Source organism: Triturus cristatus, chromosome 7 (assembly GCF_964204655.1).
Source record: "Triturus cristatus chromosome 7, aTriCri1.1, whole genome shotgun sequence".
NCBI lineage: Eukaryota > Metazoa > Chordata > Amphibia > Caudata > Salamandridae > Triturus > Triturus cristatus.
This window is the reverse complement of record NC_140590.1, coordinates 760,752,482-760,770,422: the sequence shown is the minus strand read 5'-3', so window position 1 is coordinate 760,770,422 and position 17,941 is coordinate 760,752,482.

The window sequence follows — 17,941 nt, the reverse complement described above, 5'->3', positions numbered from 1 at the left end:
GTCAGCAGGGAGTAGGTATGTGTGTAGGGTTGCTGCGTAGGCTGCCAAAAAATATTCTCAGGTAAAGTACCACTCAAGGCGCGCAGGTGCGTAGCCATGGGCTCGTCAGCCCCACCGGCTCAAGGGAGCCTGAATGTAAACAAAATTCCGATTGGCCGCACTCTGCTAGTCCTACCAGCGTGTTACCCCAAAGAATTGTGGTCCATGAAGTAGCGTCGGCGGGTACGCCTATGCCAAAAGTTTAAAATGAAAATAAGTGTCGCGTTAGCCATCCCTGGACACGTGTTTCGAGGTAGTTGCCTCTCGTCAGTAGGGAGTAAGTATGTGTGGAGGATTGCTGCGTAGGCTGCCAAAATAAATTCTCAGGTAAAGTACCACTCATGGCGCGCAGGTGCGTATCCATGGGCTCGTCAGCCCCACCGGCTCAAGGGAGCCTGAATGTAAACAAAATTCCGATTGGCCGCACTCTGCTAGTCCTAACAGCGTGTTACCCCAAAGAATTGTGGTCCATGAAGTAGCGTCGGCGGGTACTCCTATGCCAAAAGTTTAAAATGAAAATAAGTGTCGCGTTAGCCATCCCTGGACACGTGTTTCGAGGTAGTTGCCTCTCGTCAGCAGGGAGTAGGTATGTGTGTAGGGTTGCTGCGTAGGCTGCCAAAAAATATTCTCAGGTAAAGTACCACTCAAGGCGCGCAGGTGCGTAGCCATGGGCTCGTCAGCCCCACCTGCTCAAGGGAGCCTGAATGTAAACAAAATTCCGATTGGCCGCACTCTGCTAGTCCTACCAGCGTGTTACCCCAAAGAATTGTGGTCCATGAAGTAGCGTCGGCGGTTACCCCTATGCCAAAAGTTTAAAATGAAAATAAGTGTCGCGTTAGCCATCCCTGGACTCGTGTTTCGAGGTAGTTGCCTCTCGTCAGCAGGGAGTAGATATGTGTGTAGGGTTGCTTCGTAGGCTGGCAAAAAATATTCTCAGGTAAAGTACCACTCAAGGCGCGCAGGTGCGTAGCCATGGGCTCGTCAGCCCCACCGGCTCAAGGGAGCCTGAATGTAAACAAAATTCCAATTGGCCGCACTCTGCTAGTCCTATCAGCGTGTTACCCCAAAGAATTGTGGTCCATGAAGTAGCGTCGGCGGGTACGCCTATGCCAAAAGTTTAAAATGAAAATAAGTGTCGTGTTAGCCATCCCTGGACACGTGTTTTGATGTAGTTGCCTCTCGTCAGCAGGGAGTAGGCATGTGTGTAGGGTTGCTGCGTAGGCTGCCAAAAAATATTCTCAGGTAAAGTACCACTCAAGGCGCGCAGGTGCGTAGCCATGGGCTCATCAGCCCCACCGGCTCAAGGGAGCCTGAATGTAAACAAAATTCTGATTGGCCGCACTCTGCTAGTCCTAGCAGCGTGTTACCCCAAAGAATTGTGGTCCATGAAGTAGCGTCGGCGGGTACGCCTATGCCAAAAGTTTAAAATGAAAATAAGTGTCGCGTTAGCCATCCCTGGACACGTGTTTCGAGGTAGTTGCCTCTCGTCAGCAGGGAGTAGGTATGTGTGTAGGGTTGCTGCGTAGGCTGCCAAAAAATATTCTCAGGTAAAGTACCACTCAAGGCGCGCAGGTGCGTAGCCATGGGCTCGTCAGCCTCACCGGCTCAAGGGAGCCTGAATGTAAACAAAATTCCGATTGACCGCACTCTGCTAGTCCTACCAGCGTGTTTCCCCAAAGAATTGTGGTCCATGAAGTAGCGTCGGCGGGTACGCCTATGCCAAAAGTTTAAAATGAAAATAAGTGTCGCGTTAGCCATCCCTGGACACGTGTTTTGAGGTAGTTGCCTCTCGTCAGCAGGGAGTAGGTATGTGTGTAGGGTTGCTGCGTAGGCTGCCAAAAAATATTCTCAGGTAAAGTACTACTCAAGGCGCGCAGGTGCATAGCCATGGGCTCTTCAGCCCCACCGGCTCAAGGGAGCCTGAATGTAAACAAAATTCCGATTGGCCGCACTCTGCTAGTCCTACCAGCGTGTTACCCCAAAGAATTGTGGTCCATGAAGTAGCGTCGGCGGGTACGCCTATGGCAAAAGTTTAAAATGAAAATAAGTGTTGCGTTAGCCATCCCTGGACACGTGTTTCGAGGTAGTTGCCTCTCGTCAGGAGGGAGTAGGTATGTGTGTAGGGTTGCTGCGTAGGCTGCCAAAAACTATTCTCAGGTAAAGTACCACTCAAGGCGCGCAGGTGCATAGCTATGGGCTCGTCAGCCCCACCGGCTCAAGGGAGCCTGAATGTAAACAAAATTCTGATTGGCCGCACTCTGCTAGTCCTACCAGCGTGTTACCCCAAAGAATTGTGGTCCATGAAGTAGCGTCGGTGGGTACGCCTATGCCAAAAGTTTAAAATGAAAATAAATGTCGCGTTAGCCATCCCTGGACACGTGTTTCGAGGTAGTTGCCTCTCGTCAGCAGGGAGTAGGTATGTGTGTAGGGTTGCTGCGTAGGCTGCCAAAAAATATTCTCAGGTAAAGTACCACTCAAGGCGCGCAGGTGCGTAGCTATGGGCTCGTCAGCCCAACCGGCTCAAGGGAGCCTGAATGTAAACAAAATTCCGATTGGCCGCACTCTGCTAGTCCTACCAGCGTGTTACCCCAAAGAATTGTGGTCCATGAAGTAGCGTCGGCGGGTACGCCTATGCCAAAAGTTTAAAATGAAAATAAATGTCGCGTTAGCCATCCCTGGACACGTGTTTCGAGGTAGTTGCCTCTCGTCAGCAGGGAGTAGGTATGTGTGTAGGGTTGCTGCGTAGGCTGCCAAAAAATATTCTCAGGTAAAGTACCACTCAAGGCGCGCAGGTGCGTAGCCATGGGCTCGTCAGCCCCACCGGCTCAAGGGAGCCTGAATGTAAACAAAATTCCGATTGGCCGCACTCTGCTAGTCCTACCAGCGTGTTACCCCAAAGAATTGTGGTCCATGAAGTAGCGTTGGCGGGTACGCCTATGCCAAAAGTTTAAAATGAAAATAAGTGTCGCGTTAGCCATCCCTGGACACGTGTTTCGAGGTAGTTGCCTCTCGTCAGCAGGGAGTAGGTATGTGTGTAGGGTTGCTGCGTAGGCTGCCAAAAAATATTCTCAGGTAAAGTACCACTCAAGGCGCGCAGGTGCGTAGCCATAGGCTCGTCAGCCCCACCGGCTCAAGGGAGCCTGAATGTAAACAAAATTCCGTTTGGCCGCACTCTGCTAGTCCTACCAGCGTGATACCCCAAAGAATTGTGGTCCATGAAGTAGCATCGGCGGGTACGCCTATGCCAAAAGTTTAAAATGAAAATAAGTGTCGCGTTAGCCATCCCTGGACTGATGGGAGTGTTAGACAGATGTCTAGCACCCATTCTTCACCGCAGAGTAGGCAGCGTAGAACAGGTAAGATCCAATCTTGCCAGATTGGTCTGAATGACAGAAACCATGTGGTGTTTGATTCTCGTAGACGATGTAAACCCAAAACTTGGACGCTACACTCACGACACTTCATCTCCAATAGTGCTCTCTCTATGGTGCCTGGAGTGACGTTGGTGATGTGGCTTGCCATATCGTAGCAGTAGGAGCAAAAATAGGATCCCTGCAACGAGTGCTAAAAGAGCGGCAGTCCGCCAAACAGAGTACACGAAGTTTGGAAAAATTCCGAGGACTGCTTGAAAAGGTGCTAACAGTCCTGCACACACGTTCTTAAATACATGTATAATACCGCTCGTAGCAGACATGTTTAAGATATGACCTAACATTTCCGAGAAATTTACAGGGCAGTTTGTATACAAAAGGATATGTATCTCCGCAGAAGTCCTTGCGACTTGGAGACCATAGGTTTCTTTGGCCGAGGTCGGTGGCACTGTTTGTTGTAAAAGAATCGCTTTCATTCTGCTTAGAGTATCACTTCGTATAGAAGAGATGTTCAGTGAAGGCCATAAAGGCGACTCCCTGACTGTGTCTATTTGTGGAAACAAGACTTTGCATACAGCGAGTGACCCTGGATGTAACCGTAACTGGATATGGAATGCCTGGCAACATACCACAGCAGCTGTGATCATTTAACATAATGTAACTCCCATTAGAAAGTTGGCCAAAAATTGGATTAACCACTGCAGCTGGTGAACCTTGCAGGTGACAGGATAAGTTTGTAGTGGAACCATCACAGGCCCAGTTAAACTTAATATCCTGACAAAGGAGAGAACCGCTTAGTGTGTGTTCACAGTTTTCACCGCTAAGAAACACTTCACGTTCCCCACTCCAACATCTATGTGTGTAAGGTAAATCCCAGGATGTCTTGATGTATCCTTTACCCAACCTTTCATATTTGCCAACTGGTATATGTTTTAGGCAATATTGAAAATGAAAAGTTGTAACAGGCGGAGTAATTTTACCATGTATCATCCACTCAGTAGTTGTTTTTTCTGCCACTGTGAATGGTAATTTTTTCAGTTTTTCAATGCTCAGCATAGTGTAGTCTGCTCCCCTTTGTGCCAGTCTGATCTGTTTATCAGTGAGATTTAATTCTGAAAACAGTGACGTAGTGTTGATCAAACGCCAAGGCACATAGCCTGCACGCAAGTTTTGTAGCGTCCAGCCTAATAGCATGATAGAACGTAGCTGAAACTGACCATGTTGCAACATGACCAAGTCCTGTTCCATGATGTCTATGACAGAAGACACAATGCTGTCCAATGAATATATTCTGGACGACAGAGTCGTTAACCCATTGTCTACTACAGAGAGAGTTTTCTCTAAATTTAATACGATCAATTTCTCGTATTCGTTCTGCAGTCTCTGCTTGGGTAACCTTCCATGCTTCATTATAAGCAGCATAGATACCGGCATATATGAAACATTTTTGTCGCGGTTTTCTTGGTCCTAGCAAGAATTCCCTAAGGTCTGCGCCTTCTTGAAGTAAAGTCAAGTGTTGTTTTACATCCTTCAGTGTAGCCTTCTGTAGCCAATTAAGGCATAATTTCCCTACACTGTATGATGTTACTACCCCCGGATGCTGTCTTTGAACATAGTGCGGGTCTGGCCTGTTGATAGTGAAAACCTGTGTTTTGATCTTGACAGTTGTTTGTGTCTGTGGGCCAGAGCAACCATTTTTTCCATTCTGGATCAGATCTGTTGTGATGCAAAATATTATGTACGCCGACCTCCCCCGTGTAGTTTTATTACTTGCAGGTATAGGTATGGTCGGTGTGTTCATGTCTTTGATCCTGGCTAATCCAAGGCAAGAGGTTTGCTGGACAGTGTCATTCAAAAACATAATTTGCTCAGGGATGATAAATGCTCTAAACAAAGCTTCTACCCCCTGTACTTGCCAATCCTTTGTACCCCAGACAGTTTTTGTTTCAATGTTGTCTTTCCGAAAGTCGAAACCTTGTCTAGACAGTCGGGCAATAAAGGCTGCAGAGTAAATCTGTTTCGTATTTGTCAACATATTTTTCGTTCCTGTCTTGTTCACATTTTTAAAGTAAAACGATTCTGGATTAGACAAATTGTAACCTGAAAAATATGGAAATTTCATTGCAAAAGTTTTCGAACTACCCTTTGGAGGTGTAGGACAATGTTCCCATTGGTTATACATAAATACATTTCTAGGTGTTGCAGATTTATGCAAGAAATGATGACCATAGTGGTTATAACAATACATTTGTTCATAGTCTGATGAACCCTCTAAATATTCATGATTTGTGAATACAGTAGACATCTCTAGATCAGGCATCATGTTATTAACAGTCTCGAAGTCCAAATTATCAGAAAAGGTACTAGAGGTAATAAAGTTACTTAATGAAATCTTAAATAAATGTGGAATCTTCAAAAGTTCCGACGGGCCAAAAATGTCATATTCAGTTTGGTCCCAAACTATACCATCATGTATAGGAACGGCTGTGATGTTCACTGCTGACAAGTCTCTTGCTTCACGATGGGATGATTTGTGTGGCTGGAGAAGTAAGTTCACTCTTTTACTTTCCTGTGTCCATTTGAATATATCTTCCATTTATCAGTATACCCAGAGTTAATACCAGAGCTAACCAAAGTAGAAAGAAGAATATTCCCAAAACAATCCATAGTTCAATCCATGGTGAAACCAGATAAGTCTTCTTCAGGAGATGAAAAAAGTCTGTTGCTTCTTCTTTGAAAGTTCTTTGTGCTGGCGTCGTTTCAGGTTTGCTGCGATCCTCAGAAAACGTACCAAAGTTCATGAAATAGCCAGAGGCAGTTCTGTCAATGGTTGGAATTGCATCAAGATTTGTTGAATTCGCTGGAACCAGTTGATCACTTGTTACTTTGTTGTAGACAGGTGTATCAGGACGAACTGTTATTTGGGTTTCAAGAGGGACGAGTTCCATAGCTGTGTTGCTTAGTCCTTTATTTCTCACTGTAGAATCGTCAAAGGTGATGAGTCTTTCAGTTTGAACCTCTTGGATTGTAGCTAGAGGAGTGCGTCTGCTACATTGGTGGAGTCCACTTGGCCTACTGCTTAGTATCAGCCACATAGTGTGGTTTGATAAGGTCGATGGACACAAATCTTTTCTCCTTTTTACCAGCAAGGGGCGGCAAAAGTACTGTTCTTGATCCGTGGATTGCTAGGACAGGTACTGGTTGTCTGTAAAAGGCCCAAATTCCTTCTTGTCCGCAATCTTTTCTCTGACTAGATCACCAAGCTTTGGGATCCAGACAGGCCTTGCTGGGACGGCCGTTTTTTCCTCAGTGATGGTTGGCTTCAGGATCACGTTGCTTTGTTTCGTTCTTAGTTCATTTACGTCCTGTAAAACAGCCAAACGATCTTTGATATCAAACTTTTTATTTTCCATCACTGTGCCTTGCATATCAAGGTCCGGAATCAACATTCTAGTTCCAAATAGGACTTCATATGAAGTGACACCCCCTAGAGAACTTCTTGGCAAGTTATTAAGTGCGTGTTGGACCCCATAAAGATGTTTGACCCACCCATCACCCGAACCTAATACCCCAGCTGTTATAGACTGCTTTATGTCCCGGTTTTTTCATTCCACAACAGAATTTCCCTCAGGATGGAATGGAGAAGAATACCGTAATGCTACGCCCAAACTGGCCATGGCTTCTTTGTAAGCTCGAGAGCTAAACGCAGGATCCTGGTCAGAATGTAGTGTGCCAATTGCGTATGTGCCGATAAAGACTCGCAAATCTTTTATAACCGTTGGAGCGTCAGCCGAACGCTGAGGCCACATCCATAGGAACCTAGAACATGAATCCACTGCGACCATGATATATTTATAGTTACCATCACTTTGTAAGGGACCGCAGTGGTCCAGGTAAACACATGCTAATGGTTTTTCTGAAATTAACAGGGGCGTCTGTGCAGGACGTTTCACAGTAGAGACTTTCATCTTCTGGCATATTTCGCAGTCCAAAACATAATTCCTGGTCTGTTTCCTAATGTTGGCCACCAGTATCTCTGTTTTAATAAGGATACTGTGGCGGAAACACCTGCATGAGCAGAGGCGATCCCTTCATGTGCTGCTAGGATTAGTCCTAATCTATGTTCCATGTTTGGTATTACCCTAGCCCCATTCCAGGGATTCGAGCAAACGGAACATTGTTTGAATTAATTATATATGAGTATTTGAGTGGAAACTTTTTAGGTAACGCTGCACCGCTGCCTTTGCTTGAAGTATTGACAGCCAGCATTATTTCACTGTCTATTCTAGTTCTTGAACGAGTGATTGCAGCTACTGAAGCCGTTTGCACAGCCCCCTTCGCGGCTTCATCAGCCAATGAATTCCCTTCAACGTGAACGCCATCACGTTGATGACTCAGCGTGTGTATCACATGAGCGTTTTGTAGTCCGTTTTGCAACTGAACTACTTGTTCCCAAAGCGTTTTATGCTTGATTGTTCCACCTTTCGCATCCTTGAAACCGTTTGGAAGCCAATTCTGTAAATATTCATTATAAGATTGGACACAGTAAAATGAATCGCACACTATGAGTGTGGGGATTTCGTGATCCGTGTTTTTAAGTGCCATCTTGAATGCTTGTAGTTCAGCTCGCTGAGCTGTACAATCTCCTAGAGATTGCGTTTTTGTGACCATTGGTCTGAATTTGCCATTGCGCATACGACCTTTAACGATCGCACATGCTGCACTGTAAGCTTGCTTACTCCCCGTAGCGGTTTGTGCAGATCCGTCAGTATAAATTATAAATTCGTACTGATCAAGAGGGAGAATTTCAGTAGGCAAACGACATTCGTGTTCGTATTGCAGGAATGTTTGTGTTTTCAAATAAGGATCAAAAACATATTCAACATCAGTTGCAGCAAGAGAATTAACCCATTGTATCCATCTCGGATGTAAAGCTTTTGCATTTGGAATGCTAGCTTTAGTAACTGCCTCTAAAGCTGGTACAGGAGTCACGACCATTATGCGTTTCCCCTGTGCTAGGGCTCTTTCTTTTGCTACAGCGGTTTGAACTGCTGTCAGAATCTTTTCTGTAGAAGTGAATTTCATTTCTGCTAGCGTATACAAATGTGATTTGTATGCAATTAGTACTTTTTAACCTTCGTTAAAAGTTAAGTAGGTGAATCCGCATTGACCCGGAATGATTCGGATCACTAAGTTGCGTACGTTTATGCGTGTTTGCAAGTGTTTTGTTGCTAACATGTCTGTTTGAAGTGAACGCAGAATTTCTGTGTGTCCATGTTGTGGTTTTGAAATCAGGTTTGATTAATACGTAGAGAGGTTTAACCCTCTCTGCATAGTTGAGAATGTATGTTCTTCCAAAATTCAGGAAACCTAAAATTGACTGTAAGTTCTGCAGCGTTTTTGGAGGTTGGAGCAGCGCACACATTTCTAAAAAGTTGGCTGCCAGGCTTTTGCCTTCACTTGATAGTTCATATCCAAGGAAAAGGACGTTGAGATGAGCAATTCTGGATTTTTTAAAGTTGAATTTGTAACCCTCAGAGGCGAAGCCCAATATAATGGTGTTCACCCTGTTCAAGTGTTTGTCCAGGTCATCGTCTGTCAGATATACATCATCGACATATGACAATGCCTCGTCATCATAAATTTGTAGTGACTCTGTTACTCTTGCTGAGAATAATCCCGGGATGTTCTTGAACCCCTGTGGGAGTCGACAAAATTGACTTGGAATCCCCATTATTGAGAAAGCAGTCAAATATCTACGTTCAGGTGCAATGTTTTGACAAAAGAAGCCATTTGAAATGTCTAATGTGGTTTTGTACTTTTTACGCACAATGTTATTCATTAATGCTGTACTGTGTGCATTTTGCATTGCAACTGTTTTACAACATGAGTTTAGGTGTCTGTAATCCAAAACTAGATGATATGTATTGTCTGGTTTGGAAATAGGAAACAAAAGATTGTTCATTGATGAGGTGCATGTTTCAATCACCCCCTGGTATTAAAGTTGATCTAAGATCTCCCTGACTTGTTTTTTAGCTTCTTGCTTAACTGGGTACTGCCTTTGTGCAGTTGGTTGATTTTTTAACTGGATTTTGTGGTGAGGTGAGTCCTCATTCCATCCTGCATGATTCTTGTAAAATGCTGGGGCTTGGGCCACTGCCCATTTCCTGGCATAAGTATATTTTAAATGTATTGGAACATTGTTGGAGAAGGCTGGCATAATGCTGTCTTCGCCATGTGGGCACTCCCTGACAAATTCTGGTGGCCAGTCTCGTTCTGCTAGAAGTATATCATAACCCCTTGAAAGATGCTCCCAAAAGAGTGCTTTCACTTTTCTTGGTATGTCTCCCTCCATCCGGAGTGTTATTTCATAGAACCTATGCGGAGAACTAACCGTGGTGTCTGCAGTTTCAACTTGAATGTCCTCATTCATGTCCACTGTCTCCAGAAGCCCCTTCAGGTTCTGGCAAGCTACTGTAACTTCTGCTGCACTGGCCAACATTGTCTGAGCCCATTCTCCGTTCTTGAGTTGAGTTCCATATCTGTGTTGCTTAGGGCCTCATGTAGGTAGCTAAATACCGGTCGGTAACGGCCGAAATTCGGTAAATATCCCGTTACCGACCGGTATTTAGGCATTTGCGATGTAGGAGGCATGATTTCAGGATTCGGTAATTTACCGAATCGGTAATGTATCGGTAAAATACAGATTCGGTAAATTACCGAATCCTGAAATCATATGTAGGGAGCACTCAAAAGAGTGAATATTAGTATTAAGAATTCGGTATTTACCACCAAATACAGGTTGGTGATAAATAACGAATACCTTGCAAACAGCTATAGTTTGCTGATTTAAAAGTGCCATGTGGCAGACATACATGCCCTTAGGGCATGTATGTGCGCCACATGTGCACACATGCATGAATCAGGGGTGCAACAGGGTGTCAATATGACACCCTGCCACCCATGATGATGCCTCCCCTATTACCGATTCGGTATTTACCGAATCGGTAATAGTAACTGGCTTCCCATTCATTCCTATGGGCCTCCAGGCCCATAGGAATGAATGGGAAGGGATGCATTATTACCGATTCGGTAAATACCGATTCATAAATACCGATATTTACCGAATCGGTAATAATTACCGATTATTTACTTACATACTATTTACCGATTCATAAATACCGAATCGGTAAAATTCGGTATTTATGAATCGGTAAATAGTATGTTACCTACATATGTCCCCAAGTCTTTTATTTCTCACTGTAGAATCTTCAAAGGTGATGAGTCTTTCAGTTTGAACCTCTTGGATTGTAGCTAGAGGAGTGAGTCTGCTACATTGGTGGAGTCCACTTGGCCTACTGCTTAGTATCGGCCACATAGTGTGGTTTGATAAGGTCGATGGACACAAATCTTTTCTCCTTTTTACCAGCAAGGGGCGGCAAAAGTACTGTTCTTGATCCGTGGATTGCTAGGACAGGTACTGGTTGTCTGTAAAAGGCCCAAATTCCTTCTTGTCCGCGATCTTTTCTCTGACTAGATCACTAAGCTTTGGGATCCAGACAGGTCTTGCTGGGACGGCCGGTTTTTCCTCAGTGATGGTTGGCTTCAGGATCACGTTGCTTTGTTTCGTTCTTAGTTCATTTAAGTCCTGTAAAACAGCCAAACGAGCTTGATATCAAATTTCTTAGTTAATTTAAGTTGTGTAAAACAGCCAAACGATCTTTGATATCAAATTCTTATTTTCCATCACTGTGCCTTGCATATCAAGGTCAGGTACCAACATTCTAGTTCCAAATAGAACTTTGTATGGAGTGACACCCCCTAGAGAACTTCTTGGCAAGTTATTGTAAAATGCTGGGGCTTGGGCCAAAGTATATTTTAAATGTATTGGAACATTGTTGGATTTGGCTGGCATAATTATGTCTTCGCCATGTGGGCACTTCCTGACAAATTCTGGTGGCCAGTCTCGTTCTGCTAGAAGTATATCATAACCCCTTGAAAGATGCTCCCAAAAGAGTGCTTTTACTTTTCTTGGTATGTCTCCCTCATCCGGAGTGTTATTTCATATAACCTATGCGGAGAACTAACCCTGGTCTCTGCAGTTTCAACTTGATTGTCCTCATTCATGTCCACTGTGTCCAGAAGCCCCTTCAGGTTCTGGCGAGCTACTGTAACTTCTGCTGCACTGTCCAACATTGTCTGAGCCCATTCTCCCTTCTTGAGTTGCGTTCTCAGAATCCTCGGCATGTCTGATCTTCCGACCTGCTACCGTCTTCTTGGAGAATTGAGGTTTTTGTTTGTTTTTCTGAACGTGTTGATCGTCTTTGGACTTCACACGTTCTTCTTTGTTCTCTGACCGTCCTCTTCTTTCGGATGTCCGTGATGATATCTGAAAGGAACGAGAGGAATGTGTATCAGTATCTTGTTATCTGTCAGGTTTTCTCAAATTATCCCTATTCCTGAGGCTGTACCTCCTTTCAGAGGGCTCCTTTTGAAGAGACCTACCTCGGATTGAGAACGCTTCTCTTTGGAATGCTGTTTGCTATTTTCCCACTTCTTTTTAGAAGAGATAGGATTGTTTTTAGGAAAGACCTTATCAGGACTTTCAGACGGTTGTGGTTTAACTGGTTTCCCTCCCAAACTGTCTCTGCCTAATTCCTCATAGGATTTTTCAATTATTCTGGCTAGTTCTTGTGGTTGTTCTGTTACATCAAATTCCCTTCATTTCTGGCGGATCGCCACTGATGCTGCTTCTCCTTTAATATTAGATAATATTATTGTTGAGACCTGGTCAAATTTTTAAGTAACTTCATACCTAAATTCAGAGCAGGCTCTGCCCCATATTCGTTTTGAATTTGTTTCAGGACATCAGGTATTACCGCCATGGACGGAACACCATGGTGCCGATTCCGATCCGGTAAAATAAATTTGCGTACAACTCGTATCCGTATATTTTCACGTACGAATCGTACAAGTACCGTTCAAACGGCGAAGTACGATTCGTACATGAAAAATACATACGAATTGCGTCGGGAAAAGGGTACGAGAGGTAGCCGGACATTTTTACGTGCAGTTCGTAAAACAGAAGTCCGAGCGCGCAAGTACGATCCGTACCGCCTGTCCGAATACACAACCGCATGTAAAAGGCCCTGTATGGAGCGAACGCAGTAGCACACATGTACACGGGTAAACTTGTGCCCGGATACGAGTCGTACAACCCCCCTCCCCCCGCATATGTCAGCACCGTACCCCCATATGTCAGCACCGTACCCCCCCTGTCCGCACTGTACCCCAGCCCCGTACCTGTACGCACCGTACCCCAGGCCCATAGTGCCTGTACGTGCCGCACCCCATGCCCATACCCCAGCCATGGACGCACCGTACCCCAGGCCTGTAGTGCCTGTACACGCCACACCCCAGGCCCGTACCCCAGCCCCGTACCTGTACGCACCGTACCCCAGACCCGTACCCCAGCCCCGTACCTGTACGCACCATACCCCAGGCCCGTACCCCAGCCCCGCACCTGTATGCGCCGCACCCCAGGCCCGTACCCCAGCCCCGTACCTGTACGCACCACACCCCAGGCCCGTACCCCAGCCCCGTACCTGTACGCACCGTACCCCAGGCCCGTACCCCAGCCCCGTACCTGAACGCACCGCACCCCAGGCCCGTACCCCAGCCCCATGCATGTACGCGCCGCACCCCAGGCACGTACCCCAGCCCCGCACCTGTACACGCTGCACCACAACACCGTACCCCCAGCACCCTCACCCAGCATCGCTTAGGTACGGACCTCACCTACGCGAAAAAGACTCGTACAGAACCAGGACACTATAAAACAGCACAAGGAGGGTCAATTCGACTCGCACAACACCACAAAACACGTCTGCATGACAAAATACATCTCAATGACTGACCTGGAACATCCAAACAGAGGCCCAAAATCACAACCACCTCTTATAACACACCCACCAAAATTTCAAACCCAGCCACACCCACAAATGGACCAATAAAAAGGGCCCACACACACAACCCATGAGCCTTTGCAACAGACCCACTGCTGACAGACCCCACAGACAAACAACTGCACCTTACTTACACCTTAACTACACCTTAACTTACACACCTTCACACAACCTCCTTCACAAACACCCCCTCTTCACATTCACACACACACCGTCACATTCACACCCACACACCCACAACCATCCACACCCACACCCCACACCATGCCCACAGACAAAAATCCAAAGTTCACAAGGGCGGAGCTGGACCTCCTTGTCAACGAAGTCAACAAAGTCATCAGAGTCGAGCCACAGCTGTTTGGAACATTGGTCAGACAGACCAGCATAGCCCAAAAGACTAGCCTGTGGCAGAGGATCGTCGATAAGGTGAATGCTGTTGCGCCCATCCGAAGGACCAGGCATGAATGCCAAGCCAGGTGGTACGATCTGCGCAGGGCAGTCAAGAGGAAAATGAACGTGGAATTCGCCCAGAGTAACATCACTGGAGGTGGGCTGCCCCGCAGACCCGTACATTACCATCCCTGGGAGGAGAAGGTGATGGCCATGCTTCCGCTGGTGGGAGTACACGGAGTCGAAGGAGTCGCAGAGCCTGGTGAGTACACAAACAACTCACGTAACATGGGGGGAATGGCATCCACACCACAAATACACCAAATGCACGCAACTTCCCCCAAGCCCTCACCGCACACAACCACACTCAAAAACCACGCTCATGCCACTAACGTCTCCATGCCCCATTCACAAATAAAGGCAATGCCATGTCCCAGGCCACACCAACCACAAACCCAAGACCGGATGTCCGGGATGCTGGGAGGGTGGGGCTCACACAACACATTGTGCAACTCAGAAGCAGACACCAATGCATTCAGCCCATATGACCTAGGTACATACCCATGCACCATGCCCAATGCACAGGGACTGGCAAAGTACTGACGAGGTAGCTAACACAAGGCCCTCCTGTGACCACTGTACACTCAAACACCAACTCCACAAGCTCAGATATCTAGCACAGGAACTCACACTCACTGTCATGCCAGCATGCACCATGAGGGGACAGACACATCACCTGGGAGACCCAATGACAAATCACACTACACCCAACAGCAGGCCCGGTCACACCCCCCCTTACACAAGCACACACCCCCGGGGCAGGCAACGGATTTACCCACACTCACAATGGACATGTGACACAACAAGACCAATCCATAGCCAAATAAGCATCCTAGCCAAAATTCTACTGGTCAAACACTCAGGAGAACATATCAATCTGTCCCCCGCGGCATACCCATCCCCAAGTGTACATTGAGAGGAATGCTAGGCACATCCAACTACCTGGAAGAACTGTGACAACTTGAATATGTATGAAACATGGATGTGGCATGAAACAGCATTAACATTGTCTCTCTCTCACACACAGGGCAACGTCATGGACCTCCCCCCAACAATGGGGGGGAACAATCACAGTCCCAGGCTCAGCGTGAAGATGATCCCACCGGCAGCGACAACTCTCACCACTCCGTGGATGACCCCGACCAACCTGGCCCCTCTGGTGCCCAAGTCCCTGCAGCACCTGTGTCAGGTACATCTGTGCCAACCCCCACCCCCATTCCTGCCACATCCCAGGAGACACCCAGGAGCCCTGCTCGCACTGAACAACACAGCCAGTCTGACCAGGAGGGACAAGGTTCTCCGGGCACCCAGGAGGAGGCAGACAAGCCCGCAAATGCCATCCCTCAGGGGTCCCGTAGACCCGATGTGCCCACAACGACAGGCCAGGCTCGTGTGGGCAGGGGTGGTGGGAGTGGAGGCAGGCGGAGGCGCGAACCTGACCAGCCAGCTGAGGGAACCGGTATGTCACACATACTCCACATCCTGGACACATACCGGCGTGACACCAGGGGCATCAGCCAGGTAGTGGCGAGCCTCACAGAGATTAAGGGGACCCTCGACGAGATGAAGAACCTGCAGGCCGAGCAACATGCCAGTCAACAACAACACCAAGGACGGATGGAGGCAAGACTGGCTGAGCTCCTGGTGGTGCAAACGGACATGAGCCGTTCACTCCGTCGGATCGCCGACAACATGGGCAACCCTCCCTGTGCCACCAGGCGAAGACCACCACCAGCCACAGGGAGGGAGGAGGAGGAGGATTCGTCCGACGGAGCATCACAGACATCGTCAAGGCCTGCATCTGAGGGTCCCCCCAGGAAGGTGGGTCATCCACGGAAAAGACCGTGAGAGTCAGCGGACCAACCACATCTCCCAGGTCACCTGGCCTGGCACCTGGCCCTCTGGAGCAACAGCAGCACCTCATCCAATGACATTCTCTGCCACATGGACTTGCTGTTCACAGTCTGACCAATGATGACCAACACTGTGGTCTGGACTCTGATGACTTCCAAAGCAAAGGATCCCATCTCCCCCTGTGAACTTTGGGGTCTATGCACCCGGTAGAGCACCTTAGTTTATTTACCAAAACACGTATCCCACCGTAAATAAAAACTTTATTTTTTCACGAGATGTTGCTGTCATTTTGCATTAGTCCACAACATATGTGTGTGTAAATGTCAAACTATGCCTGAGTGTTGAACTAACTCCACCCATCCATACCCTGGGATCTGAGTCTGGTACAGGACACACATGGGTCACAATGTATCATTCAATGCAGACATGGAGCACAATACTCACCTGTGATGGCCTCAAGCTGCTGAGGGGGGCTTGCAATACTGCGCGGACAGTCCTATTTGGAAGAGTATCATTAAGGCGTAGAGGTCATGTCTCATTCGGAGGTTCCCGGGGAGTGAGTCCCAGGTATGTGTTCCCAGGTGGGAGAACTATGTCCTGCATGCTGGAGTACGGTGGATGTGAAGAATGGTGGCCAGGTCAAGGTTGGATGCACGGAGATGGCACAACGGGGTCTCGGATGACAGTGGTACAAGGTTGGTTTTGGGTCGGGGGAGTCTGAAGGTCATTCTGCAGCACACAGTGATCCATTTCAGCTATCTCTGCTGGACGGTGATGTGGCTGGGGCGCGGGATGTTGAAGCTGAGGTGTGCAGATGCACCCTGGATGTGGACAAGTTTCCCGGGAGTTTGGATGTGGCTGCTCCTTAGAGGGCAGGGCAGTATTTGGCACGGATGTTGTCGTGGACCTGGGGGATGGTCCGTCTTTCCTTGGAGTGGATCTATCTGGGGATCATGTGCATAATGCAAAGGGTGTTGCAGTCTGAGGCACAGATGCTGGTGATTACCATGGCAAATGTGAGCAAGCAATCCATGATGCACACCATCTTGTGTGCGTGGACACTGGGTGCTTGTGCAGGGCTCTTGCGGGTGGGACACAAGCAGTTGACCCAGCTGTAAGGGGACAATCCTCAGATGTTGACCTCAGTCCTGTACAAGTCCAGCCTCAGGTGGCTGATGTTCAGCCATTCATCAATGGATGTCATGCATTCTTGAATATTAGAACTGGCAATGTATGCGTCCTTGGTGAGGGTGAGGAGCACCTGGCTGTCAATGGCATATGAGCTGATGATGAGGTGCTGTGCGCATGTGATGGTGGAGAGGGGAGTCCTGGACACATTGTAGATTGACATGCTGAGAGATGATACCTGTGCCATGTGCCTGACGACGACACCAAACTACATGCAGAAGCCTTGAGTCCCACTCCCATGGCCTTGCTGGGGTACAGAGCCGGTGGGGAGTAGGAGGGACATGACCTGGTTGGTGTGACAAGGCCTGGAAGGCGTGGCAGCGCTGTGTAGGCAGTTGGAGTTGCACACTCATCATGCAAAGGTGTTGTTTGTGCGCTTAGTGTATGCCTGAGAGCAGGCGGTAGATTTGTGGATGGACATTGCTTGGAGGGTGTCTGCAACATCAGACTGTAGTGTGATGTGGGTCATGCAAGGACCTGAGGGTCATGCAATGTGCACGTTGCATGTGCAGACGGTCCAGCCTTTGGCACCGCGTGGCCGCAACTGTGGCACAGACAAGCTGATGACAGCCATATGAATGGTTTGAGGGAGGAAGGGAGGAGCATCTTTGATGTGTGTGTGTTGCCAAATCCGGAAACTTCGTGTGCCCTTGCTGCAGGGGCTGCAACAGCAGGCGGCATGTCCTGGAAACTATGCCACAAGTTCCACACAAAGACTAGGATATAAGAAAGGACAACTGCAACAGGTGTATGTAAAGGAAGGAGTGTCTGGTTTTCCATGGCACACCCAGAGACAAAGGATGCACAATCACCAAAGATGACTGACACCGGATCATGAAACTGAAGGCCGAGCTGCGCACAGGAAACACACCCTCAGCAGGTGTTGACGGCCCGTTGTGGGGACCAACATGCCAAAACACATACACAGCCATGGACTTCATGCACAATAGAGAATAAAATACATGAAGAACAGCATGCATGTTGCTAATCTACACATAGACTCATATGCACAATCTTTGACAACTATGCCAGAGATGCCGCATGCACAGTGGCAAGAGACCTGCATTAACAGAG